At 44.7% G+C, this 25,116-nt stretch overlaps 1 protein-coding gene and 1 long non-coding RNA gene across 2 annotated transcripts in view; one reads left to right on the top strand and one right to left on the bottom strand.

Annotated features, from left to right (window-relative positions):
- LOC137375833 (uncharacterized) overlaps positions 1–3,519 on the bottom strand; it is a 28,964-nt gene extending 25,445 nt beyond the window's left edge. The window contains exon 1 of the long non-coding RNA XR_010976072.1: positions 3,292–3,519. This is a non-coding gene — a long non-coding RNA (uncharacterized lncRNA). The remainder of the gene's footprint in view (positions 1–3,291) is intronic.
- The window catches only part of ctnna1 (catenin (cadherin-associated protein), alpha 1), a 229,519-nt gene continuing 207,205 nt past the window's right edge, over positions 2,803–25,116 (top strand). The window contains exon 1 of the mRNA XM_068043358.1: positions 2,803–3,212. The gene's annotated coding sequence lies outside the window, so the exon portion shown is untranslated. The remainder of the gene's footprint in view (positions 3,213–25,116) is intronic.

Genomic DNA, 25,116 nt, shown 5'->3' with positions numbered 1-25,116 from the left:
TGCTTGACTAGTCTGTGTGGCAGCTCTCCCAATTTTGGCACAAGTTCCCAAATGTTCGTGAGGAGGGCCTTGCAGGGTCAACAGGGCTGGGTATGCTGTTGTCATTTCTGGTGCCTAGGTTGATGCCGGGTGGTCTGTCTGGTTTTATTCTTATTTGACTTTTCTCTAGTGGCTTTGTGCAACTCCAGGCCATTTCAAATGGCAGTTAAGAGTCAACCATGTTGCTGTGGGACTGGAGTCACATGGACGCTATATTTCCTTCCCTAAAAGGGATTATTGAACCACATGGGTTTTTAATGACAATCCAGTAGTTTCATGGTTACCATTATTGAGACAAGCTTTTTATTCCAGATATATTAATTAATTGAACTTAAATTCCACCAGCTGCCATGATGGGATCTGAAGTCTTGTGCCAAGACCATTAGTCGGGGCCTCTGAATTACTAATTCAGTAACATTACTACGATGCCGCCATAACATTGGACGGGTTGGGGTGGGACAGGGATGATATGAGAGGGATGAAAGGAATGGGATGGAATGGCATGAGAGGGATGGCATGGGATGGATGGAATGGCATGGGATGAGGATTTAAAGAAGTACTGTTGCAATAAAGATACTAATTTCACTGCAAATGTTTTGTGGGTGGGAAGGTAAGGGAAAATTGGGGAAGGGTGGGGGGACAGCATAGGGAGGTGTGGTATGGGAGGGGAATGCATGAGAGGTATGGAATGCGGGATGGACAAGGGATGGCACGGGAAGGATGAAATAGGGGATGGGGATGGCATAGGAAGAAGGGATGGGATGGGGGACGTGATAGGGATGATTTGGGAAGGATGAAAGGAATGGGATGGGTATGGTATGAGAGGGATGGGGATTTACAGAAGTACTGTTACAATAAAGATACTCATTTGCGGCTCTCTGATAATAACACCATATTTCCAGGTCAGGATGATGTGTGACTTGGAGGGGATCTTGCAGGTGGTGGTGTTCTCATGCACCTGCTGCCCTTGCCCTTCTAGGTTGGCAACCTCAATAACAAGAGCCATTTTTAAAAATTTAGTCAAAAAAGCAATATTGTAAGAGTTTCAAAGCTGTTTCTCAAATGACAATAATAATGAAAAACAAGAGAGAGACACATTTATCGATTTATATATTTCTATGCAACATCATTTTACTGTCGTTCATAAACATACATGTATTAATATCAATGAAAGAGGACATTTGATTATCAATATTTTAAAGGTTTTTACAAAAAAGTTGTTAATTGAATTCTTTCTGACAAGTACAATGTTAATAAAAGTTTAAAAAAATGAAACAAGGCATTTAATTATCATCAATATCTGCAAGTGACTCAAGTGATCGGCTAGCAGGCGATACATAAGCCATTAATACGATGGCGCATGATGTCATTTTGCTTGGCAAAACAATGCAACTGTAACTTATGGCTTTTGATCCAAGATTAAACATTTCATAAGTTCTAGCTGTTATCTGTTAAAATATCTATCACCAAGGAGATTTTTAGATATCTGATATTCTTTTCAAAATAGGAACACACTTCGATGACTATTTAAAAAAAATTAATAAGAAGAAAAAATGGGTTTGATTGATCATGGTCCAGAGCCACACGAGTCTTCAATGAGCTGCACGCGGCTCTAGAGCCGCAGGTTGCAGACACAGGTTCTAGGCAGTAGATGTTGCTGGTTTGGGAGGTGCTGTCAAAATTGGCTGACCAATCTGTTGTGCCACAGGACAACTCCAATTAAAGTGAAAGCAAAATACTGTGGATGCTGGAAATCTGAAATAGCCTTGGCTGGAATTTTTCGTTGAGCGAGAGGCCCCGCCCACCGGCCAAAACGTTGGTGGCGAGCCCGCCTATGCCAAGCCGAGGGAGCCAAACTGAGATTTTTTGCTTCCCAGGCCCTCAATTGGTCTTGGGTGGGACTTCTACCTCCTTGAGCCAGGAAGTCCCACCAAATGGAGCTCGACCAATCAACAGGCCGGCAGCTCTTAGTCCCAGCAGCACCACTGGGAGCGGTGAACACTGCTGGGACTACACCCAGTCATTACAAGCAAGGTGAAGGATGGCCCCGGAAGATAGGTACGCTTTTAGGGTCTCGCTGGGGACTGGGCCCCAGCGAGGCAAGGGGGGGTCATTTAGGGGTCGGGGTAAGTGTTGTGCAGGTGGCGCTTCGGGGATGGCCCTCCGTGGGGCACAGGGTCCACCCCCTCCAGCCCGCAAGAAGGCCACCTCGTTTTACCAGGCGGGGTTCTTGAGGCTTCTGTTGTCTGGCTGCTGAGGGTAAAATACCCATGGTGGCGGGAGGAGGCCTTAAGCCACTTAAGGCCTTGATTGGCCTGGGGCAGGCAGGCTGTTTCTTGCCGTCATCACCCCACGTAAAATTCCAGCCGTTAAATTTGTTTTTCTCGCCACAATGCTGCCAGCCCTCCTGTGTATTTGCAGGACTTTCTGTTTTTATTTCTCATTGATGTGAAGCGATTTTGGCCATGGCATTAAAATGTTAAAAAGAAAACCATTAAGTATGAAGCATATCAATAAAACACTTACACGGGGGGGGGGGGGGGGGGGGGCAAATTGGGTTTGTTTTATATTTTGAACTTCTCGCCTGTTTTAAAAAGAAACAAAACAAATTTGTGCTTTGGAAAGGTTGTAATAATGGAAAGTCAGTGGATGTGAAAGGTTCAGCATGTTTTTTCCTTCCCTAGAGGTGCACACCTGACTCCACACACACACACAGCTGCTGTTGCTCTGGGTGTGGCGTTGAGGTCAATTGCAACTCTTGCCGACAGCTTGCTGCCCTCCCACCGCAGCCGCTTGGACACATTGCACATCTTCACCGGTACCGGTCGCCGCCATCTCCTCACCGGAGAGCGCTCTCCGCTTCAGGATATCCCGACGACGGAATTGGGGAGACTTTTTGTTTTGTTTCATTTTATTTTTTCCGGCACTTTTGCCCGTAGCCTCTGGTGCGGGCCGCGCAGGGGGTGCGGCCACTTCCTTGGAAGCGCTTTGCACCCTCCCCCGGTTTCGGTGATTCAGAGGCTCAGGTTTAAAGTATCGCAGCTTCACCGGACAGGGAAGGAAAGAAGAAGCGGCGGCGACGACGACGACGAAGGGAGGGAGAAAAACAAGGAGCGGAACGAGGACTTAGGGAAAAAAAATCTGGTGAACTGAGGACAAAAGACTTGAACCAAGTAAGTGAGAAGCGGAAGTAAAATACTTTTTAAAAAAAAAACAACTTTTTGTAAATGTGGAGGCTGATTGAAAACTCACGGTTAAACTGCTACTGGGGCGGCGGCCGTTAGGAAAGTTCTGTTTCGAACTCTTGGCGAAGTTTAAATGGCCGCGGAGCCGCTCGAGCCCGATGTTAGCGGGCGGAAGGAGAGTTCAACACTATCTCCCCGAGTGCTTGCTGTTTCTTAACCAGGGTTTCCGCGGTTGCGGTTGGAGGCACAGATTTGTGATTTGTGCGGGTTTTTTTTTTTCCGGTCGTTGTTAATGTTGAAAGTGATCGCTGAGGGAGCGGCCGTCACTCCGGACTGTGCCGCCGCCCATCTTAGGCCGCATCCTCCGCCTGGATTGTTCCCCGCAGGGGGTGAGGGCCCAGCCCGGCCCGTCAGCCGGCGCCGCCCGGGACCTGTAAACATTTAGCCTCAAACGTGGATCACAGTTTGGGCACGCTCCTTACTCGTTAAACCTTTCATTTACAGAAACTTAAAGTTTTTCCTCTCCCTTTCCCCACCCAAGTAATTCGAGTAGTTTTGGATGGAGAGCCACAAAGTACTCTCTGAATTTTAAATATGTCCCATTGCTTTGCACTTTAAATCATTTCAACTGGGATTTCAGACGCCTATCGAGAACTGAACATTGCTGTCCAAATGTTAACTTGTTAATCCCAGTGCACTGTAATTTTGAAGTATTTATAGAATGTTTAGATAACTGGGTTGGTGGGGATGTGTTTATACAATGGTGAAAAATGCGATTTAAGTATGCTGCGGGGCTTTTAAAAGTTTTTTTCTCTCTTCAGTTTCAACAACAGCTTATTTATGCAGTGCCTTTAACGTAATAAGACGTCCCAAGGTGTTGGAGTATGGTATGGCAACATTAGATACTGAGCCACATAAGGCAATGTTAGAGCAGATGGTCAAAAGCTAGGTTAAAGAGTGATTTAAAGGAAGAAAGAGAGGTGGAGAGACAAAGGCTAGGGAAGGAATTCCAGAGCTTAGGGTCTAGGCAGGGCTGCTAATGGTGGAGTAGTTAAAATTAGGGATGCCCAAGAGGCCATAATTAGAGGTGTGCAGATATCTCGGAGGGTTGTGGAGCTGGAGGAGATTGCAGAGATAGAGATGGGAGAGACTGAGGGGCATTTGAAAACAAGGATGAGAATTTTAAAATAAAGGAGTTGCTTGACCGGGAGCCAATGTAGGTTAGCGAACAAATGGGTGATATGGACTTGTTCCGAATTTTTCGGTAATCTAAAGTTTACGGAGAGTAGAATATGGGAGACCAGGCAGGGGTGCATTGGAATAGTCAACTCTAGAGGTAACAAAGGCATGGCTGAGGGTTTCAGCAGCTGAGACAGGGATGGAGGCAGGTGTTGTGACAGAGGTGGAAATAGTCTTAGTGATGGTATGGATGTATGGTTAGAAATTCATCTTGGGGTCAAATATGAAACCAAGGTTGAAAACAGTCTGGCTTAACCTCTGACAGTCGGCGGGAGAGGGATGGAGTCAGTAGCTAGCGAACAGTTTGGAATGGGGACTGAAAACCATGGCTTCAGTCTTCCCAGTATTTAATTGGAGCAAATTTCTGCTCATCCAATATCGGATGTCAGATAAGCACTCTGATAATTTGGCAACAGTGGAAGAGTTGAGAGAGGTAGTGGTGAGGTAAAGCTGGGTGCCCTCAGCGTACATGTGAGAATTAATGCTGAACTTTTTGATGATGTCGCTGAGGGGCAGCATGTTTATCAGAAATAGGGGACCATGGATAGATCCTTGGGGGCTAACTGAGCGGCAAGAGAAGCCATTGCAGATGATACTCTGGATACGATTAGATAGATAAGAATGGAACCAGGCGAGTGCAGTCAGTAGAGAGGCATTGGAGGGGTGGTGGTGTGGTGAACCTTGTCAATTGCTGCAACCAGATCAAGAAGGGTGAGGAGAGATAGTTTACCTTTGTCACAGTCACATCGAGTGTCACTTAGACTATAGATAACAGTCTAGAAATAGTTAGTCTGTTTGGTTAATGTTAGAATATATTATTTCCCCCAATTAATAGATAAAAGCTGAAAAAGGGTATCTGAAATATTTTTCTTATGTCACCTGTGGGGTGATCTAATCAGTTTTTTAGTGCTCACATCACTTAATTGTTTTATGCTCCAATTTCTCAGCTATTGTAATAAGTTTTAAGTCTTGCTTTTTGGAAGACATTTTAAATGGATAATCTACCTATAATTTTATCATGGGGTGGGAGAAGATTTTTGAAAAAAGGGAAAAGGAAATGAGATTGCAATATTTCAGGGTCATACCAGCATTTGTTGGATCTCAGTTTTGAATCTGAGTATTTTATGCTGTTACACTGCCAAATTTCTGTAGTGGAGTGAAGAATAGTAGCCAAATAAATTTGGCAGTAAAAGTACATCATGCAGGTGTAAGAAGTCATGCTATGGCAATATTAGCACAGCATAAATGGGTGCTCAGTTTCGCAGGGAGCTTTTGATCACAATTATATAGTGATTTGAAAGCAAATTTGAGTGGTCTGATTCATATTTGTTGTGTATTGATAGTTCAAGTATATTGTGTAACAGTTTGTAGACTGAAGAACATATAACATTGTATTCTGATTTCTCTTGGGGATTGGGGGTATCCCCCTCAGTTCCATTGAGAAAGGAACTTAAAGTGTCAGCCTTGGCTCAGTGGTAGCACACTTAAGTCAGAAGCTGGTAGGTTCAAGCCCCACACCAGAGACTTGAGCAGATATTTAGGCTAACACTGCAGTGCATTACTTAGGGAGTGCTGTACTATAGGACGTGCAGGTCTTCAGGTGAGACATTAAACCAAGGCCTTGTCTGCTGCTTAACTGTCTACAATAGGTCCCATGAAACTGTTCAAACAGGAAGGTTTGCCTGAGTGTCCTGGACAACGTTTATCCCTCAACCAAGATGATGAAAACAAATTAACTGGCCATTTATCTCATTGATGTTTTGTGGAACATGGCTGTGTGCAAATTTGCTGATGCGTTCCTTACATAACAACGAGTACTTCTGAAGTGTAGGCATTGTTCAAAGATTGTTAAATGTGCTTATATAAATGCAAGTTTGTTCTTTAAAAAAGTGGAAGCGCATTGAGCAAAATACTAACTGTTATGTTTCTTCACCACCGCCTCCCCCAAATTATTTTGCATCTTGTTCCCAGCAGATGATTGGTTTGATATCTGAAATTAGCTCTTTTAGTGTATCATTGAGAAGGTTGGGCTGTAGTTATTATTTTTGAAGTATTTGTATTGATCATGTTCATGGTGGATCGCTCCACTTGCATGCTATGCAGTTTTCTGCTAAGTTCTGTGAACCTGGGTTCTGTTCCTTTTCTTTGAGTTAATAAATCTCAATTGGGGTGCTAATGGGGCACTATCATTGCCTTCTGTGGGTGGGGAAGAAAACTGTTCCTGATCAGCAAATATCTTCTTCCTTCCTTGGCCCAAGAGGGAATGTTGAATGAGGGTAGGCTCAGGTCTGACACTGCTGCCTTTTGCATGAACAGTGAACATTTGGGTAAGCTGCTGGAGACATCTGGCTATAGAACCAGTTCCTAGCATGAGTTAGCTTTAGGAGAGGAGTGAGAGGATGAAAATACAAAAAAAAAATCTAGTTTGTGCAAAAAAAAATGTCCAAAAATTTGTCATGTATTTGGTGGGTTTTGGAAGAAGCATGGGTGTCTTCTTTGGCCTCCTTGTCTCGAGAGACAATGGGTAAGCGCCTCAAGGTGGTCAGTGGTTTGTGAAGCAGCGCCTGGAGTGGCTATAAAGGCCAATTCTAGAGTGACTGATTCTTCCACAGGCGCTGCAGATAAAATTGGTTGTTGGGGCTGTTACACAGTTGGCTCTCTGCTTGCGCTTCTGTCTTTTTTCCTGCCAAGTGCTAAGTCTCTTCGATTCGCCACTCTTTAGCTCCGCCTTTATGGCTGTCCGCCAGCTCTGGCGATCACTGGCAATTGACTCCCATGACTTGTGATCAATGTCACAGGACTTCATGTCACGTTTGCAGACGTTTTTAAAACGGAGACATGGACGGCCGGTGGGTCTGATACCAGTGACGAACTCGCTGTACAATACGCCCTTGGGGATCCTGACATCTTCAATGCGGCTCCTGTGGCCAAGCCATCTCAAGTGCCGCTGGCTCAGTAGGGTGTATATGCTGGGGATGTTGGCCGCCTCGAGGACTTCTGTGTTGGAGGTACGGTCCTGCCACCTGATGCCAAGGATTCTCGGAGGCAGCGAAGATGGAATGAGTTGAGACGTTGCTCTTGGCTGACATATGTTGTCCAGGTCTCGCTGCCGTACTGAGGACACAGTCTTGAAACACTCGGACTTTTGTGTTCTGTGTCAGTACGCCATTTTCCCACACCCTCTTGGCCAGTATAGACACAGCAGCGGACGCCTTTCCCACGCGCTTGTTGATTTCTGCATCGAGAGACAGATTACTGGTGATAGTTGAGCCTAGGTAGGTGAACTCTTGAACCACTTCCAGACCGAGGTCACCGAGATTGATGGATGGAACATTTTTGATGTCCTGTCCCATGTTCATTTTCTTGAGTCTGATGGTTAAAAATCTAGTTTGTGCAAAAACAAGTCCAAAAATCTGTCATGTATTTGGCGGGTTTTGGAAGAAGCATGGGTGTGCATGTGGTTTGATAGTCTTATTTGCCTCCAAACCCCTTCATGCTACAAAAGCATGGGGGATGGGTGGGCATGCGGGGCAGTGGAGGTAGGGAGTGAATTCTGATTGCAAAATCAGCTTTCATGTTTTATCATGCCCACTACAACTTGTATTTATATAGTACCTTTAACATAGTAAAATGTCCCAAGGTGCTTCACAGGAGTGTAATCAAACAAATTTGACACTGAGCTGTATTCTTTTGGGCCTCCTTATCTCGAGAGACAATGGATACGCGCCTGGAGGTGGTCAGTGGTTTGTGAAGCAGCGCCTGGAGTGGCTATAAAGGCCAATTCTGGAGTGACAGGCTCTTCCACAGGTGCTGCAGAGAAATTTGTTTGTTGGGGCTGTTGCACAGTTGGCTCTCCCCTTGCGCCTCTGTCTTTTTTCCTGCCAACTACTAAGTCTCTTCGACTCGCCACAATTTAGCCCTGTCTTTATGGCTGCCCGCCAGCTCTGGCGAATGCTGGCAACTGACTCCCACGACTTGTGATCAATGTCACACGATTTCATGTCGCGTTTGCAGACGTCTTTATAACGGAGACATGGACGGCCGGTGGGTCTGATACCAGTGGCGAGCTCGCTGTACAATGTGTCTTTGGGGATCCTGCCATCTTCCATGCGGCTCACATGGCCAAGCCATCTCAAGCGCCGCTGACTCAGTAGTGTGTATAAGCTGGGGATGTTGGCCGCTTCAAGGACTTCTGTGTTGGAGATATAGTCCTGCCACCTGATGCCAAGTATTCTCCGAAGGCAGCGAAGATGGAATGAATTGAGACGTCGCTCTTGGCTGGCATACGTTGTCCAGGCCTCGCTGCCGTAGAGCAAGGTACTGAGGACACAGGCCTGATACACTCGGACTTTTGTGTTCCGTGTCAGTGCGCCATTTTCCCACACTCTCCTGGCCAGTCTGAACATAGCAGTGGAAGCCTTACCCATGCGCTTGTTGATTTCTGCATCTAGAGACAGGTTACTGGTGATAGTTGAGCCTAGGTAGGTGAACTCTTGAACCACTTCCAGAGCGTGGTCGCCAATATTGATGGATGGAGCATTTCTGACATCCTGCCCCATGATGTTCGTTTTCTTGAGGCTGATGGTTAGGCCAAATTCATTGCAGGCAGACGCAAACCTGTCGATGAGACTCTGCAGGCATTCTTCAGTGTGAGATGTTAAAGCAGCATCGTCAGCAAAGAGGAGTTCTCTGATGAGGACTTTCCGTACTTTGGACTTCGCTCTTAGACGGGCAAGGTTGAACAACCTGCCCCCTGATCTTGTGTGGAGGAAAATTCCTTCTTCAGAGGATTTGAACGCATGTGAAAGCAGCAGGGAGAAGAAAATCCCAAAAAGTGTGGGTGCGAGAACACAGCCCTGTTTCACACCACTCAGGATAGGAAAGGGCTCTGATGAGGAGCCACCATGTTGAATTGTGCCTTTCATATTGTCATGGAATGAGGTGATGATACTTAGTAGCTTTGGTGGACATCCGATCTTTTCTAGTAGTCTGAAGAGACCACGTCTGCTGACGAGGTCAAAGGCTTTGGTGAGATCAATGAAAGCAATGTAGAGGGGCATCTGTTGTTCACGGCATTTCTCCTGTATCTGACGAAGGGAGAACAGCATGTCAATAGTCGATCTCTCTGCACGAAAGCCACACTGTGCCTCAGGGTAGACGCGCTCGGCCAGCTTCTGGAGCCTGTTCAGAGCGACTCGAGCAAAGACTTTCCCCACTATGCTGAGCAGGGAGATTCCACGGTAGTTGTTGCAGTCACCGCGGTCACCTTTGTTTTTATAGAGGGTGATGATGTTGGCATCGCGCATGTCCTGGGGTACTGCTCCCTCGTCCCAGCACAGGCATAGCAGTTCATGTAGTGCTGAGAGTATAGCAGGCTTGGCACTCTTGATTATTTCAGGGGTAATGCTGTCCTTCCCAGGGGCTTTTCCGCTGGCTAGGGAATCAATGGCATCACTGAGTTCCGATTTGGTTGGCTGTATGTCCAGCTCATCCATGACTGGTAGAGGCTGGGCTGCATTGAGGGCAGTCTCAGTGACAGCATTCTCCCTGGAGTACAGTTCTAGGTAGTGCTCAACCCAGCGGTCCATCTGTTTGCGTTGGTCAGTGATTATGTCCCCCGATTTAGATTTGAGGGGGGTGATCTTCTTGATGGTTGGCCCAAGAGCTCTCTTCATGCCATCATACATTCCTCTGATGTTTCCGGTGTCTGAGGCCAGCTGAATATGACTGCATAGGTGTTGCCAGTAGTCGTTTGCGCAACGCCTAGCTGTTCTTTGTGCAGTACTTCTGGCTGCTTTAAGTGCTGCGGATGTTAAATCGCTGGGGGCTTTCTTGTAGTTCAAAAGTGCAATGCGCTTAGCGGCTATGACAGGTTCCAGCTCTTCATTATGAGATTGAAACCAGTCTACATTTCTCTTCGCACTTTTGCCGTAGGTGGTCAAAGCTGACTCATAGATGGCGTCTCTGATGTGGGCCCACTTGGTCTCAGCATCCCCTGTGGGAGTGTTTTGAAGGGCTGTTACAAGTGAATTTAGAAATTTTTGTAACAGCTGTGGGTGAGAAATTCTGCTCGTGTTGATGCGCGGGTGGCCCTTCTGCTTGGAATGATGCAACTTCTTTGGTCTGAGTCTAACCTTGCTGCACACCAGGGAGTGGTCGGTGTCGCAGTCCGCACTGTGGAAGCTGCGTGTGATTTGAACACTGTTTAAGGCGGCTCGCCTTGTGACAATGAGGTCTAGCTGGTGCCAACGACGTGATCTTGGGTGCCTCCATGAAACCTGGTGACAGGGTTTAGTGTGAAAGAACGAGTTGGTGATGCAGAGGTTATGATAGGTACACAACTCAAGCAGTCTCTGCCCGTTCTCATTCATCCTTCCAACGCCATAGCGCCCAAGGCAGGAGGGCCATGAGTCATGGTCGGCCCCAACCCTGGCATTAAAGTCCCCCAGCAGGAATAGGTGTTCGGTGTTGGGGATGCTGCTAATGATGTTATGGAGTTGTTCATAGAACTGGTCTTTAGCTTCAGGTGCGGAGCAGAGTGTTGGAGCATAGATGCTGAGTAGGTGTACTGGACCAGAGGTGGTGAGCAGTCGGATGGACAGTATGCGTTCCGAGCCATTTGAGGGAGGCTCTATCATGCTGAGCAAGGAGTTTCTGATGGCGAAGCCCACTCCATGCTGTCTTGGTTCTTCAGGATCCCTGCCCTGCCAGAAGAAGGTGTAGTCTTGCTCTGCTAGAGAGCCACTCGCGGGGAGGCGAGTCTCCTGAAGTGCTGCAATGTCCACATTGAGTCTACTGAGCTCGTTGTTAATGATGGCGGTCTTCCGAGAATCGTTGATTTGTGTAAGGTCTTCCGACAGGCCAGGACACATAGTTCTGACGTTCCAGCTTGCAAAGCGAAGGGCTGGTACCTTCTTTCCTTTTTTCATGTTGTTTGGTGCGGTGTATCAGTCCACCTTTCGGGCAATGACCCTGAGCTCCAAGCACCCATTGAAGCAGGCAGACTGTGGCGGGACAGAACCTTATTGACCGGGGGCTGCCCGGTTTGAGGCGGGCGGTAGCTGTCCAGTGAGGTGCAATGACCTCTCCCACCGACAAAGGCAACCCGTGGCGCCCAGTTTCTACGCCAATTTATCTGGACTTATAACCCGTAACTGCTGCCTTCCGTGTTGTTTCAGTCGCTGTGAGGCAACTATGGAGTGACCTCTCCATGGCGCATGCCTGGGCAAATTTATGGAGGTTGAGAGTTGCCCAGTTGTCAAAACCCCCCTCTCGGCCTTTCTGGTGGGGACCAAAGGAGTGCAGGACACGACGTTTGGCACCAGTATGGCTGCAGGAACTGCCGGAAACATGCCAAAGGTGACACATGACCGCCTACGGGGTTCCGCTCCGGATTTTCTGTTAGGGTTTACTCCCTTAGCCTTGGTCTCTCCCAAGACGCCCACAAGGCAGTGGGGTTGTTTTTTATACTTTATACTGAGCTGTATAAAGAGATATTAAGACCAATGACCAAGGGCTTGGTCAGAGGTAGGTTTTAGGGAGTGTCTTAAAGGAAGAAAGACAATTACCGAAACGTTTAGGGAGGGAATTCCAGAACTTAGGGCTGAGGCAGCTGAAGGCGTGGCTGCAGTGGTGGAACGATTGAAATGGGGATGATAAAGAGGCCAGAATTGGAAGAGCGCAGATATCTTGGAGGTTTTTAGGACTGGAGGTGATTACAGAGATGGAGAGGGGCAAGGCCATGGAGGGATTTCAAATGGTTTCTTGGAAATTATTTTTGTTGCTGTACCTGAAATTCACCCACTCTCGTCTGGATGATGGAAGATGAATAGCTTTTTCTTAAGGGCACATTACTTAATTGGCATGGAAGTAAATTCTCAAATATCTGATCAACCTTTGTTGTTGATAATATTGTGATTTGTGTTACATATCTGTTTTTGATCTGACCTTGCTTCGTCAGAATCTCTCAAAAGGTTGATGTGTAGGATTTGTAAATGAGGTTTCTTTTACGGTTTTCCTCAAGTTGTTGAATTTGTTAAAATACTGTTACCCAGTTGATGACTTTCTGGCTTACACCAGCTGATACCACACCATGTCCAAATTAATGATTAAAACTGAATGTTCTGAAGTCATGATTCATTGAAATGCAGTCTTGTTTTTGTCTAACATCTTCAATTTCTTCCATGGTGGACAAGATATGTTGCATCCTTCAGACTTCTAAATACACTATTTATGTATCTGCTCAATAGACTCATCATTTTATGATTCACGGATTAATTCTACAGTTTTGTGACCTTTGTCCCATTAAAAGCATACTTATTTCACGAAAGTCTAACTGCCGACATTACAGAAGCTACATCCATCTGTTTTTTGGAATGCACTCTGTATTGGAGTGTGTCTTTAGTACTGAGCAATCTTTGTAATAGCGTTGTCTCTTTTTACTGGTCGCACACTTAACTTGTCTTTGCAGAGTTCTAGTGGATGCTTTAAAGTCAGTTTTATAAATTCAATAAACCTGCAGATGTTATGATTGTATGTAGTTTCATCATCCACATCTCCAGTGTAAATTTTGAGAAACTAGGAATGACCAGGATGCTCGGTAGCACCATCTGCAATCTGATTCCAAAGTTGAGCAAACCAAATAGTTCAGTAACTTGAGTTTTATATTTAATTCTTTGCATGGCCTTTGATTCTTTGCTGTGCGTTATGAATGGTTCTGTTTCTCTTGCTGTTGCTACGGGTACTGAATTACTTTTAATCCTCAAGATCTGTTATTTCAGTCTTGCTCCTTTTATAACTTTTTTTGCTAAACCTTATTTGCCACTCTTGTTATGAATGTAACCGTAACCCAAAATGTTACTTTGAGGAAACCCTGGCTAGTAAGAGATTTTAAATTGAGTCAAGTAATAAAAAGAGTGATACTGAAAGTTCCTCTCTAAATTTTAATTTTTTTATTTTCACCAATTTAATATCTCTGGTTTTACTAGTCAAGATTATTTTAAGGTAGTATTCTGGGTTCACCTTGTTAATCTTTACCTAACAAGCTATTCCAGTGAGGTAGTGCTAGACAGACATTTAAGGGATATGGGAATCAGGTGAAAAAGTGGAATTGAGGTCAAAGATCAGCTAATGATTATATTGAATGATGGAGCAGGCTCAAGGGACCATATGGCCTACTCCTGGTCCTATTTCTTGTTTTGCTCTCAAGAGAATTAAGTTACTGTAAGGATGAGTATTAATTTGCTGAGACTTTTTTCAGTCATCGATTGCTATAATCGATGGTCCCTCTAAACTGTGCAGCTATACGGCGGTGGGGAATGTGCAGGACACTTGCAGCATTCTCTTTAAGATGTGGAGCTACACGGTAACCTTAAAGGGGCTGCGCAGTGCAACAAATGGGCTGCATACTGTGAAGGGAACATTGGTTATAATGAATTGTATTTTTAGTATTGGTCTCCATTTATTTTCTGGTCATTTTCAGTATTGAAAACATTTGAACAGAACAAGATGTATTTAAATGGGCAATTGGAAGATCATCAAATCTCAATATGCCATATGAAACAAAATCTTTTATATATGATGTAGAACCTTGTTCTGGCCACCATAAGGGAAGAAGTTATATTTTGATTTAATAGAAATTGTTTAATTGACAAGCAATCAGACCATCAGGAGCCTATGCAAAGAAAGCTATTTTGTACAACTAAAAGGGAATGAGGACAGTGAAAGCTGAAAATGTGCTGATAAAATTAGGCAAAAGGAACACACTGGATGTTGGAAATCTGAAATAAAAACCAAAAAGATCTGGAAATACCCAGCGAGTCAGACAGCATCTGTGGAGAGAGAAACAGTTAATGTTTCAGGTTGATAACCTTATATCAGAAAATTGGAGCTGTGCACTTTTTCAGACAAAGGGTAGTGGATATCTGGAACTCTTTCGGCCTTTCTGTGGATCATGTTAACTTTTGTAATGCTTTTACTTTGAGTATCCAATGCCTTCCAAAAATGAGTTTTCCTCAAATTTGGAAGAAATTTTCTGGAAAGCTTTGCAGGTGACTTGCATTGTATTGTGTAACTTGTAATGCAGACTTAGTTAAACTGCAGTACTCATTCAGAAGTCAAGAAAACAGGAGTTTGGTGAGAAAAATGTAGGTATTCTGTTTTTGCCTCTCTTATGTTCAAGCAAGGTTCTGTGGGGACCATTTGGGGAAAGAGTTCCATACCTTGTCCAAGTGATTTAGCTCTAGTAAGTGTGCATAGTGAATGTCAGAGAAGTATGTAATGCTTTCATAACAGCTGTTGTGTCCTGATCCTGTCCTCTTCCAGTGTCCACTCATGCATGCTTCCTGCAGGGCTTGCTCAATAATGGCCAACGTGGGCCTGCTCCACTGTTTTGGTTGCGGATGCCAATTGTACTATCCAGTGCTGTATGATTGAGATTACCTAATTTAACGTATTCCAGGTATTGAAGATAGAGTTTGCTGGATTATGGTTTAGCATGACACATGTGGCTAATTTGCTGTATGTGCACTTGAGATGCTGCAATTGTTTCTTTTTGTGATTGTAAAAAAAAAACTTTACTGAGGAAATAAATTCTAACTGTTGTGGATGTATCATTTTACTGTGTAAACAGCCAAAGAATTCGCTATAACAGCATCCCAGTTTGAGGACTAGTTTGGGTTGCTGATCTTGAGTATCCGCCCTTCAGTTGACAGGCTTCATAACCTCCTGTTTAATGCCTTAATTTCTCCATTCTTATGCTCTTTGCATCTTTTAAAAAATTGTCAAGTATTTTCTCTGTGCACATTGTTTTTATTCGTTGAGCAGATGTCTTGCTGCCGCTCCCAACAGGTTACTAAGTGGTATTTAGATGCAGCTTAGGTTGTCTTGACCTTCAATATTTTTTTACTCGGCTATTAGCACTGTATTGCTAATTTTCTGTACAGGCTGGTTTGAGATTGGGAACATTCCTGTGAAGGGCCTTGGGACTTGCTTAGCATTAATAGTGCTATATAAATGTAAGTTGTTGTATTCAAAGCACCATAGAGATTTTTGAGCTTGTTAATGATAGATGAGATGTATTGTTTTTTGATCAATCCAAAATGGTTTCTAGCTATTGGAAGTGGCATTAGATGCTAAAAGGCTTCTCCACCTAAGTTCCAGTTTTATTGGATGGAAAGTGAGATGCAAGGTATGTTGCCCCTTATAAAAATGAGAAGGGAAAGGGTTGCAGGTGACAAGTAAAAAGAATTCTACAAATGTATTGAATCTTATGTACTTGTATTTCCAGAAAGTCTCTTGAGCATTCAGTGTGCAGAGCAAACAGCAGTATATGTTGCTGTCGTAGGGATATGATTACTCGTGCTGGTGAGAAATGAAACACTTCAAATCATTTTTAGCGATTTAAAAAAAAAAATAATTGTGACAGAGGCAAGTAAGTTATTGTTTATTTGCTGGCCTGCTAAATTAGATCAACAGGATGGTTGTACTGTAACAAAGTGTTGTACTGTTTTTGAATAGTCTCATATCTTTCTTGCAATGTTCCCACAAAAGACTACCCAGTACTGTTCAAGGATACTACTGCTGCCAGAGGTTCTGTGTTGTCATTTGCTCTTTTGAAGGTAATAGTCCCAGTGTTGGTAGAAGTTTTCTTCTTGCTGAATGCTTGCACCCTGTATAGGCCAGCAGTCTCAAATTTCAAAGAATTGTGCATGCACAAACCTGTATGCTAAATGCTTGTGTTTATGTCCTTGCTATGGAATCAACTTGGAAGGGTATGTAAGATGGATTCCACAGTACTAGCGAGTTTGGCATTTACAGAACCTCTTCAAATGCCACACATTTGCCAAGTTTAATTTAAAGGGGGAAAGCTGTCATCTCATGGTGCTGCCTAGAGATTTTTTTTTTAAAAGTATGTCTCCTTGTCTTTACTTTTTGCCCCCTTTGTCTTTTATTTTTCAATTTTATTCAAATTGGTTTTATTCAACTTCTCTCTCTCGTCAGAAAAGATCAAGACCAAAACTAATTTAGTTTTTCCTTCAGGTGACAACATATATAGCTCCTTTTAAGGCAATAAAACGTCTCCAGATGCCTCACACGAAATGAGATAAATGTAGATTTTGTTTTTGTTATGAAAGATAAGGATGGGGAGGAGAGAAAGGTCTTGAATGATGCAGTTGAAATTGGCCTAGAGGTCATTTATGTGCCTGTGTTGGTAACAGGGCCATGAGATTCAGGTTCTGCATGGGTGTTTCTTATGCTTTTTTTTGTCTTTTTTGGCCTCCTTGTCTCAAGACAATGGGTGAGCACCGACAGGTGGTCAGTGGTTTGTGGAGCAGCGCCTGGAGTGGCTATAAAGGCCAATTCTAGAGTGACAGACTCTTCCACAGGCGCTGCAGGTGAAGTTGGTTATCGGGGCTGTTACACAGTTGGCGCTCTCCTTGCACTTCTGTCTCTTCCTGCCAACTGCTAAGTCTCTTCGACTCGCCTCACTTCAGCTCCGCCTTTTATAGCTGTCCGCCAGCTCTGGCAATAGCTGGCAACTGACACCCACAACTTGTGGTCAGTGTCGCAGGACTTCATGTCACGTTTGCAAACTTCTTTAAAGCGGAGACATGGACGGCTGGTGGGCCTGATACCAGTGACGAGCTCGCTGTACAATACATCCTTGGGGATCCTGCCATCTTCCATACGGCTCACGTAGCCAAGTCATCTCAAGTGCCGCTGGCTCAGTAGGACATACATGCTGGGGATGTTGGCTGCCTCGAGGACTTCTGCGTTGGAGACACGGTCCTGCCACCTGATGCCAAGGATTCTCCGGAGACAGCGAAGATGGAATGCGATGAGACGTCGCTCTTGGCTGGCATAGGTTGTCCAGGCCTCACTGTCGTAGAGCAAGGCACTGAGGACACAGGCTTGAAACACTCGGACTTTTGTGTTCCCTGTCAGTGTGCCATTTTCCCATACCCTCTTGGCCAGTCTGGACATAGCAGCGGACGCCTTTCCCATGCGCTTGTTGATTTCTGCATCTAGAGATAGGTTACTGGGGATAGTTGAGCCTAGGTAGGTGAACTCTTGAACCACTTCCAGAGCGTGGTCGCCAATATTGATGGATGGAGCATTTCTGACGACCAGTCTGCCATCTGATCTTGTGTGGAGGAAAATTCCTTCTTCTGAAGACTTAAACGTGTGAGAGAGCAGCAGTGAGAAGAAGATCCCAAACAGTGTAGGTGCAAGAACACAGCCCTGTTTCACACCACTCAGGATGGGAAAGGGGTCTGATGAGGCACCGTTATGCTGAATTGTGCCTTTCATATTGTCATGGAACAAGGTGGTGATACTTAGTAGCTTGGTGGACATCCGATCTTTGCTAGTAGTCTGAAGAGGCCACGTCTGCTGACTAGGTCAAAGGCTTTGGTGAGATCTATGAAGGCAGCGTAGAGGGGCATCCATTGTTCACGGCATTTCTCCTGTAGCTGGCGAAGGGAGAACAGCACGTCAATGGTGAACCTCTCTGGTCGAAAGCCGCACTGTGCCTCAGGGTAGACCTGCTCAGCCATCTGTTTAAAACGACTCGAGCGAAGGCTTTCCCCACTGTGCTGAGCATGGAGATTCCACGGTAGTTGTTGCAGTCACTGTGGCCACCCTTGTTTTTATAGAGGGTGATATTGGTATTGCGCATCTCCTGTGGTACAGCTCCCTCATCCCAGCACAGACTAAGCAGTTCATGGAGTGCTGAGAGTATAGCAGGTTTGGCACACTTGATGATTTATTTCAGGGGTAATGGTGTTCTTGCCAGGGGCTTTTCCGCTGGCTAGAGAATGGATGGTGTTACTGAGCTCCGATTTTGTTGGCTGTTCGTCCAGCTCATCCATAACTGGCAGAGACTGGGCTGCATTGAGGGCGGTATTAGTGACATTATTTTCCCTGGAGTACAGTTCTAGATAGTGCTCCACCCAGCGGTCCATTTGCTTGTGTTGGTCAGTGATCATTTCCCCTGATTTAGACTTTTGGGGGTGGGGGGGGGGGGGGCGATCTTCTTGACAGTTGGCCCAAGAGCGCTCTCAATGCCGTCATACATTCCTCTGATAGTTCCTGTGTCAGAGGCCAGCTGAATATGACTGCATAGGTGTTGCCAGTAGTCGTTTGCACAGCGCCTGGCTGTTCTTTGTGCAGCACTTCTGGCGGCTTTAAGTGCTAAGGATGTTAACTCGCTGGGGGCTTTCTTGTAGTTCAGCAGTGCAGTGCGCTTGGCAGCTATGACTGGTTCCATCTCTTCAAAGTGAGATTGAAAGCAGTTTGCATTCTGCTTCTCACGTTTGCCAAAGGTGGTCATTGCTGAGTCGTAGATGGTGTTTCAATGTGGGGCCACTTGGTCTCTGCATCCCCTGCAGGAGTGTTTCGAAGGGCTTTTTCAAGCGAATTGAGAAACTTTTGTGACAGCTGTGGGTAAGAAATTCTGGTAGCAATGTGCGGGCAGTCATTCTGCTTGGAGTGATGTAACTTCTTTGGTTTGAGTCGAACTTTGCTGCACACCAGAAAGTGGTTGGTGTCATAGTTTGCACCGTGGAAGCTGCCTGTGATTTGAGCACTGTTTATGGAGGCTTGCCTTGTGACGTTGAGGTCCAGCTGATGCCGACGATGTGATCTTGGGTGTCTCCATGAAACCTGGTGACATGGTTTAGTTTGAAAGAACCAGTTGGTGATGCAGGGGTTGTGGTAGGTACACAATTCCAGCAGTCTCCATCCATTCTCATTCATCCTTCCAATGCCATAGCGCCCGAGGCAGGAGGGCCATGAGTCATGGTCAGCCCCATCCCTGGCGCTAAAGTCCCCCAGCAGGAAGAAATGTTCAGTATTAGGAATGCTACTAATATTATGGAGTTCCTCATAGAACTGGTCTTTAACTTCAGGTGGAGAGGAGTGTTGGAACATAGATGCTGAGTAGGTGTACTGGACCAGAGGCAGTGAGCAGTTGGATGGACATGGGCGTTCCGAGCCATATTGAAGTGTTAATTATTTGAAGTGCATTATTTTCTATATACTTTTTCACATTAAAGGGTTTTTTAGCTGTGACAAACATCACCAGATACTCTTGTCCTTACCTCCTGCACGGGAGCCCTTACCTTGCCCCCTGAATGGCCAAAATGTTTGACTACTGAAACATGCCCATAGCTCAGTCATACATTAAAGACCAGATTACCAAACTGTTTCCTGTTTACTGCTGGTGAATAGAATCTTAACTAAGATGTGGCAAAATTCTTGTCCCACACATTGTTTTCCAATAAACACTAGAAACAATGCACTTAGCACTTATCTTGCTCAACTTGATTAATGCAATGAATAGTTGAGCCTCAGAAGCTCAGAACTTTTTCAGTTCCAGTGCATATCGCAGCTGGGATGGCATTTAAAGCATTACCGTCCTGAGTTAGGGTGGGGAAAATCGTCCAGGATACTGCTTCTGACCACTAGTGACTTTTGGTGTATGTGTACATGTGTGGATAGCTGGTGAGACAAGACTGTGGTGGTACCCCTGTGCTGAGGAGTCTGCAAAGATCTATGCTAGGGCTGTCATTACTATACTGTAGGCTAGATGCAACACCCTTATCCTGTCAAGCCAGCCTATGAAGCTTGTGGAATTTACTCCAGTTTCTGTTTTATTGCTTACTTCTGTGTTTGCCTTGAATATTGCAGACCAGAAGATCTGTAAAGTCTGTTATTAGTGCTGTTGCTTTGGTAGGTAAGCCCTAAATCAGGACACTGTGACTGATGGATATGACATGGATTGATTTTAAACCTTGTGGCCTGTGAAGCTCCATAGTATGTACCCAAGTCACTCAAAGATAAGGAACTTGGTGGTCTAAGTTGAGAAATGAATAATCATTTGAGGTGTCACTGGGCGATCACAATTTGGAACATGTTTGACACAAAGCAACAAATCTATTGTCAGAATCCGCTCAGATAATATGTGCAAAGTTGATTTATTTCCTGTCAATATTTGTACCTACACCTTCTTGCTCCCAGGGGTTTTTGCTGGAGTTGGTTCCTCCAAAACCTTGTCCAAATGGTCATTCTTTATGTGTGGGTAGATGGTGTTGACAGCTGTAAGGTGGAGCATTACAGCTAAGTTTCAATTCCGTTCTTGTCTAATGTCAGCGCACACGCTTTACAATAGTAGTTAGTGAATTTTCTGCACCACATTGAGCTTGGGATTTGAGATCCTCTACCCCTGTTTCCACTCCTGACATTAATAACCCAACATAGACCAGGAATCAAACCTTTTTTTGGTATGTGGTGCTGTTAGACATAACCTTTAACAGAGTAATCAAGGCACTTTAATTTCCTTTTATTGTACAAAAGTTTTTTTGAAGATCTTTTGGATTGAATTGCTGAATAGGCCATGCAACATAAATTTGCTTCTTTGTTTGCATCTATAGTTTATAGAAGTTCATCTTGGAAATGATTAGTTTGGTCCTTTTCTGCTGAATTATTTTTTTCAGAAAAATTAGGTTGTATCATTGTACCGTGGCTCTAATATATGGCGTAGATGGTTAAAAATGAGCTTTTATTCCTCTTTGCCTACTTTCTGTTTTCTCACCATCTTTTTTTCATTCTCCAACTTCTAATTTTCTGCCTAGACAGAAAGTTAGACTTGCTGTTTTAACAGTGCTGATATTGTAAATGTGAGTAGATACACATGCTTTACTCTGGCTGAGGATGTTCTTTCCTTTTTTCCTGTCTTTGAAAAGTCTGGTCAAAATTGAAACTAATCATGAGAGAATTGAGGGGAAAAACATGCATCTGAGCAATTGAAGTGCAGGATGTTATACGAGAGTACAGGGGAGATCCTGTGAGGGAATTTTAAAATTGCTTCCTTTTATGCAAACGCAAGATAGCAGTGTTGGTAGTCTTTCAACCTCTATTATTTTTTAATAGAGTAAATAACAGGGTAGATTTTCATCAATATTACTGTATTTGCTGCCTGCTATTCTATTGAAATGTTTTCATAATTGTAAATTTTGCTGTAAAAATGAACAAATATACTGTGGCAACTATCTTAAGAATTTTCTCTTTCCAAAGTTATCTACTTCAACTTAGCTCCATTCCTAATTCTACATATTGTAAACTTCAAATTTATATGTACGGTTGTTAGCAGACCTGTTTGAAGTGTCCTAGGCCCAACCATCTTCAGCTGCTTCATCAATGACCTTCCTTCTATCATAAGGTCAGAAGTGGGGATATTCGCTGATGATTGCACAATGTTCAGCACCATTTGTGACTCCTCAGATACTGAAGCAGTCTGTTTAGAAATGCAGCGAGACTTGGACAGTATCCAGGCTTGGGCTGATAAGTGGCATGTAACATTCGCGCCACACAAGTGCCAGGCAATGACCATCTCCCCTTGACATTCAATGGCATTACCATCGCTGAATCCCCCACTATCAACATCCTAGGGGCTACCATTGACCAGAAACTGAACTGGACTAGCCATATAAATACTGTGGCTACAAGAGCAGGTCAGAGGCTAGGAATCTTGTGGCGAGTAACTCACCACCTGACTCCCCAAAGCCTGTCCACCATCTACAAGGCACAAGTCAGGAGTGTGATGGAATACTCTCCACTTGTCTGGATGGGTGCAGCTCCAACAACACTCAAGAAGCTCGTCACCATCCAGGACAAATCAGCTCGCTTGATTGGCACCCCATCCACAAACATTCACACTCTCCTCCACTGATGAGTGGCAGCAGTGTGTACCATCTACAAGATGCGCTACAGCAACGCACCAAGGCTGCTTAGACAGCACCTTCCAAACCCGCAACCTCTACCAACTAGAAGGACAAGTGCAGCAAATACATGGGAACACCACCACCTGCAAGTAGCCCTCCAAGTCCCACACAATCCTGACTTGGAACCAGATCGCTGCTCCTGGGTCAAAATCCTGGGACTCCCTTCCTAACAGCACTGTGGCTGTATCTACCCCACATGGACTGCAGCGGTTCAAGAAGGCAGCTCACCACCACCTTCTCGAGGGCAATTAGGGACGGGCAATAAATGCTGGCCTGGCCAGCGACGCCCACATCCCATGAATAAATTAAAAAATAAGTATAGTTCCCCTCAAATGCAGATGCTGAAAAACAACACAAGTCTGGTGAATTGGAAGCCATGAGCTTACGTAGGACTGTGAAAGTGTTAGAATATTAAATGATATATGTAAACCAATGTCATGTGCTCAGAGGACGGCACTTGCAAAATTGAGGTTTGTGGAATTGATGTCTGACGCTCGGGTGCATCTGTAGAGTTTGTGTAATATTGACTCTTTAACTTGCAGTGGAGCAATATTTTAGACTACTTCTGTTGCATTTAATACTGTACTGATGTTTTATAAGTTTCAGTAGTAAATAAGTATCCTACCGCCCCCCCCCCCCCCCCCCCCCAGAATGCGAATAATAAGAATTTGTCCTTTACTCCTTCCCATCATTCCCCCCACCCCGGACCAATCCGGATCATTTTAACCTCGTTCCCCCAACGGGGATTCGAAGGCATGGCATTGCTGGCTGCCCGAATGAAGATCAATGTGGTGATTTAGGAGGTGACAGGACTGTCATTAAATCAGGTATCAATTAGTTTACATTTTGAAATGGGGGTCCCATTGGCCAGCAGTGGGGTGGCCTCAACGCTGCCTTCAGGGCCTTGGCAGGCCTCCGCCGCACCAATCTTCATTCTCCACCCCCCCCCCCCCCCCTGCCCCTCGCCGATATTCCCGATGGTGGAGGGGCTTTAAAATCCAGCCCAACGTGTGTACATGTTCTTTCTGTCTGCAAATAGCAGGGCTCTGTGTATTAATATATGTATTTTAGGATGTGTAAATGCGCCACACAGCGAGCCCGACTGACCATCTTAAATTGGTTGTTAGCGTATTTCTTAGCAAACTGAGGATTGTTTAGCAAATGTTGTCCGAATGTGGAATCGCATCTAATGTTGGACACTGTTTTGAGTTTTGCAACCACGGGCTGGTTGAGTATGGTCTGTACCTTGCCAGTTATGAACAGCGGAAGCGACATGCTGTTTGATACAATCCACCAGTCTTTGTGACAGCCATTTGTTGGTTCATTCCTCAGGGCAATGCCTTGACCAATTAGAGTCAAGCTGCCTGGTTTAAATTTCAAACAAAGCTTGGCAGTTAACTGTCAGTCACCATAAACTGGTACATTCTCCATGGCAACACCTCTACCAACAAGAAACCACTTGCCAACCAATCAGTGCTCTCTGCTCATACAGTATAACTTTGTTGCTTTTCCTTACATTGGTATTCTTGCGAAATGCCCTGATGAGTGCAAGACGAAAAGCTTTGACAAAATGTCTCTCTTCAGCAATACTCAAGTTCTGTGCTACCAAACAACTATATTAAAAATTATTCAATTAAACATATTTACTTTTGTTTTACTTAATGAAATTTGTTGTTGCTGAGCAACAATTCTGACGTGGTATCTTCGACAAGCACACGCATGTGTTGTGCTTACTGCTCATCCTGGCTCTGTTATGCTGAAGTTAATAGACTGTAGTTGAGGTTTGTAGACTGTTATTGGAGCTAAAAGACTGCTGATGAGATCGATGATAACAGCATATCAGCTGTCACTTCTCCTCTTCGCTACTGATGACCTGAGCGGACTACTCCTGCTGAGACTGGATGCTGCCTCCTTGACTACACGGTGGACCACACAATGGCAATGAGCCTCTGAACAAAGTGGCAGTTTCTGGTTGCTTGCATCCTGTGCTTGACCCCAGACTAAATTGATACTGTGTTAGTATCAATCGATAACTCAGGGCTGGAAGATAAACCTCTGTGCCCTGGGTACTGTAACCTTGGGGATCGGCATTAAATGAACTTAAAATTGTGTGCGGTGGAGCCAGAGCCACTGGTAGATACCATGACAGCTTCTTGTGGATCATTGATTTGAGAATCCTTGTTCTACATCATTTCCCCCAACCTTTTAACTCCACTTCCTTCCATACCTGCCATTTAGAAAAGCTTTTTGTTCATCTAAATCATTTAAAATTGCACTTTGAAACTGCCAATTGGCTTCCTTCACGATACTCTGCAATTGTTGATCTGCTTAATGAATCCCTCATCTTCACCTGATGCCCTTGTACTGATGAAGAAAAGAAAGAACTTGTATTTATATAGTGCATTATATCTAGAGAAGTACTTTTGAAGTGTAGGCACTGTTGTAATGTACGGAAATGTGACAGCCAATATGTAAACGGCAAACGGATAACTGGTCAGGATACTGGGGTTGTCCTGAAGAGAAAAGATAACATCTAGCTGCTTTTTTCACTACTAACTTCCTCTGTAAACCCCTTTCCCCTGCCCCCTCATTCTTGGCATTCAGTGCCAAGTGTAAAGGTAGTTGACTTTGTCGCTAAAATTGAGACCAGCTCTGCTGTGCTTCCTTCCTGCTGCAACCTAGCCCATGAAGCTGAACCTTTGCCCCAGCTTATTCTGTCCCCACCCTAACCTTGATCCCAGATCTTTTTCCAGTTTCTCTCCTATCTCCTCGTGCCCCACTGAGCTTACCATGCAATTCATGACCTGCTTGCTTGTCTCCATTCCCACTGAACTACCCACCCAACCTCCCTTCCTGACTCAAAGTTAGCT

The sequence above is a fragment of the Heterodontus francisci genome, chromosome 12 (genome assembly GCF_036365525.1).
Source record: "Heterodontus francisci isolate sHetFra1 chromosome 12, sHetFra1.hap1, whole genome shotgun sequence".
NCBI lineage: Eukaryota > Metazoa > Chordata > Chondrichthyes > Heterodontiformes > Heterodontidae > Heterodontus > Heterodontus francisci.
Note: the sequence above shows the minus strand (reverse complement) of the source record. Positions and strands in the feature narration are given on the sequence as shown.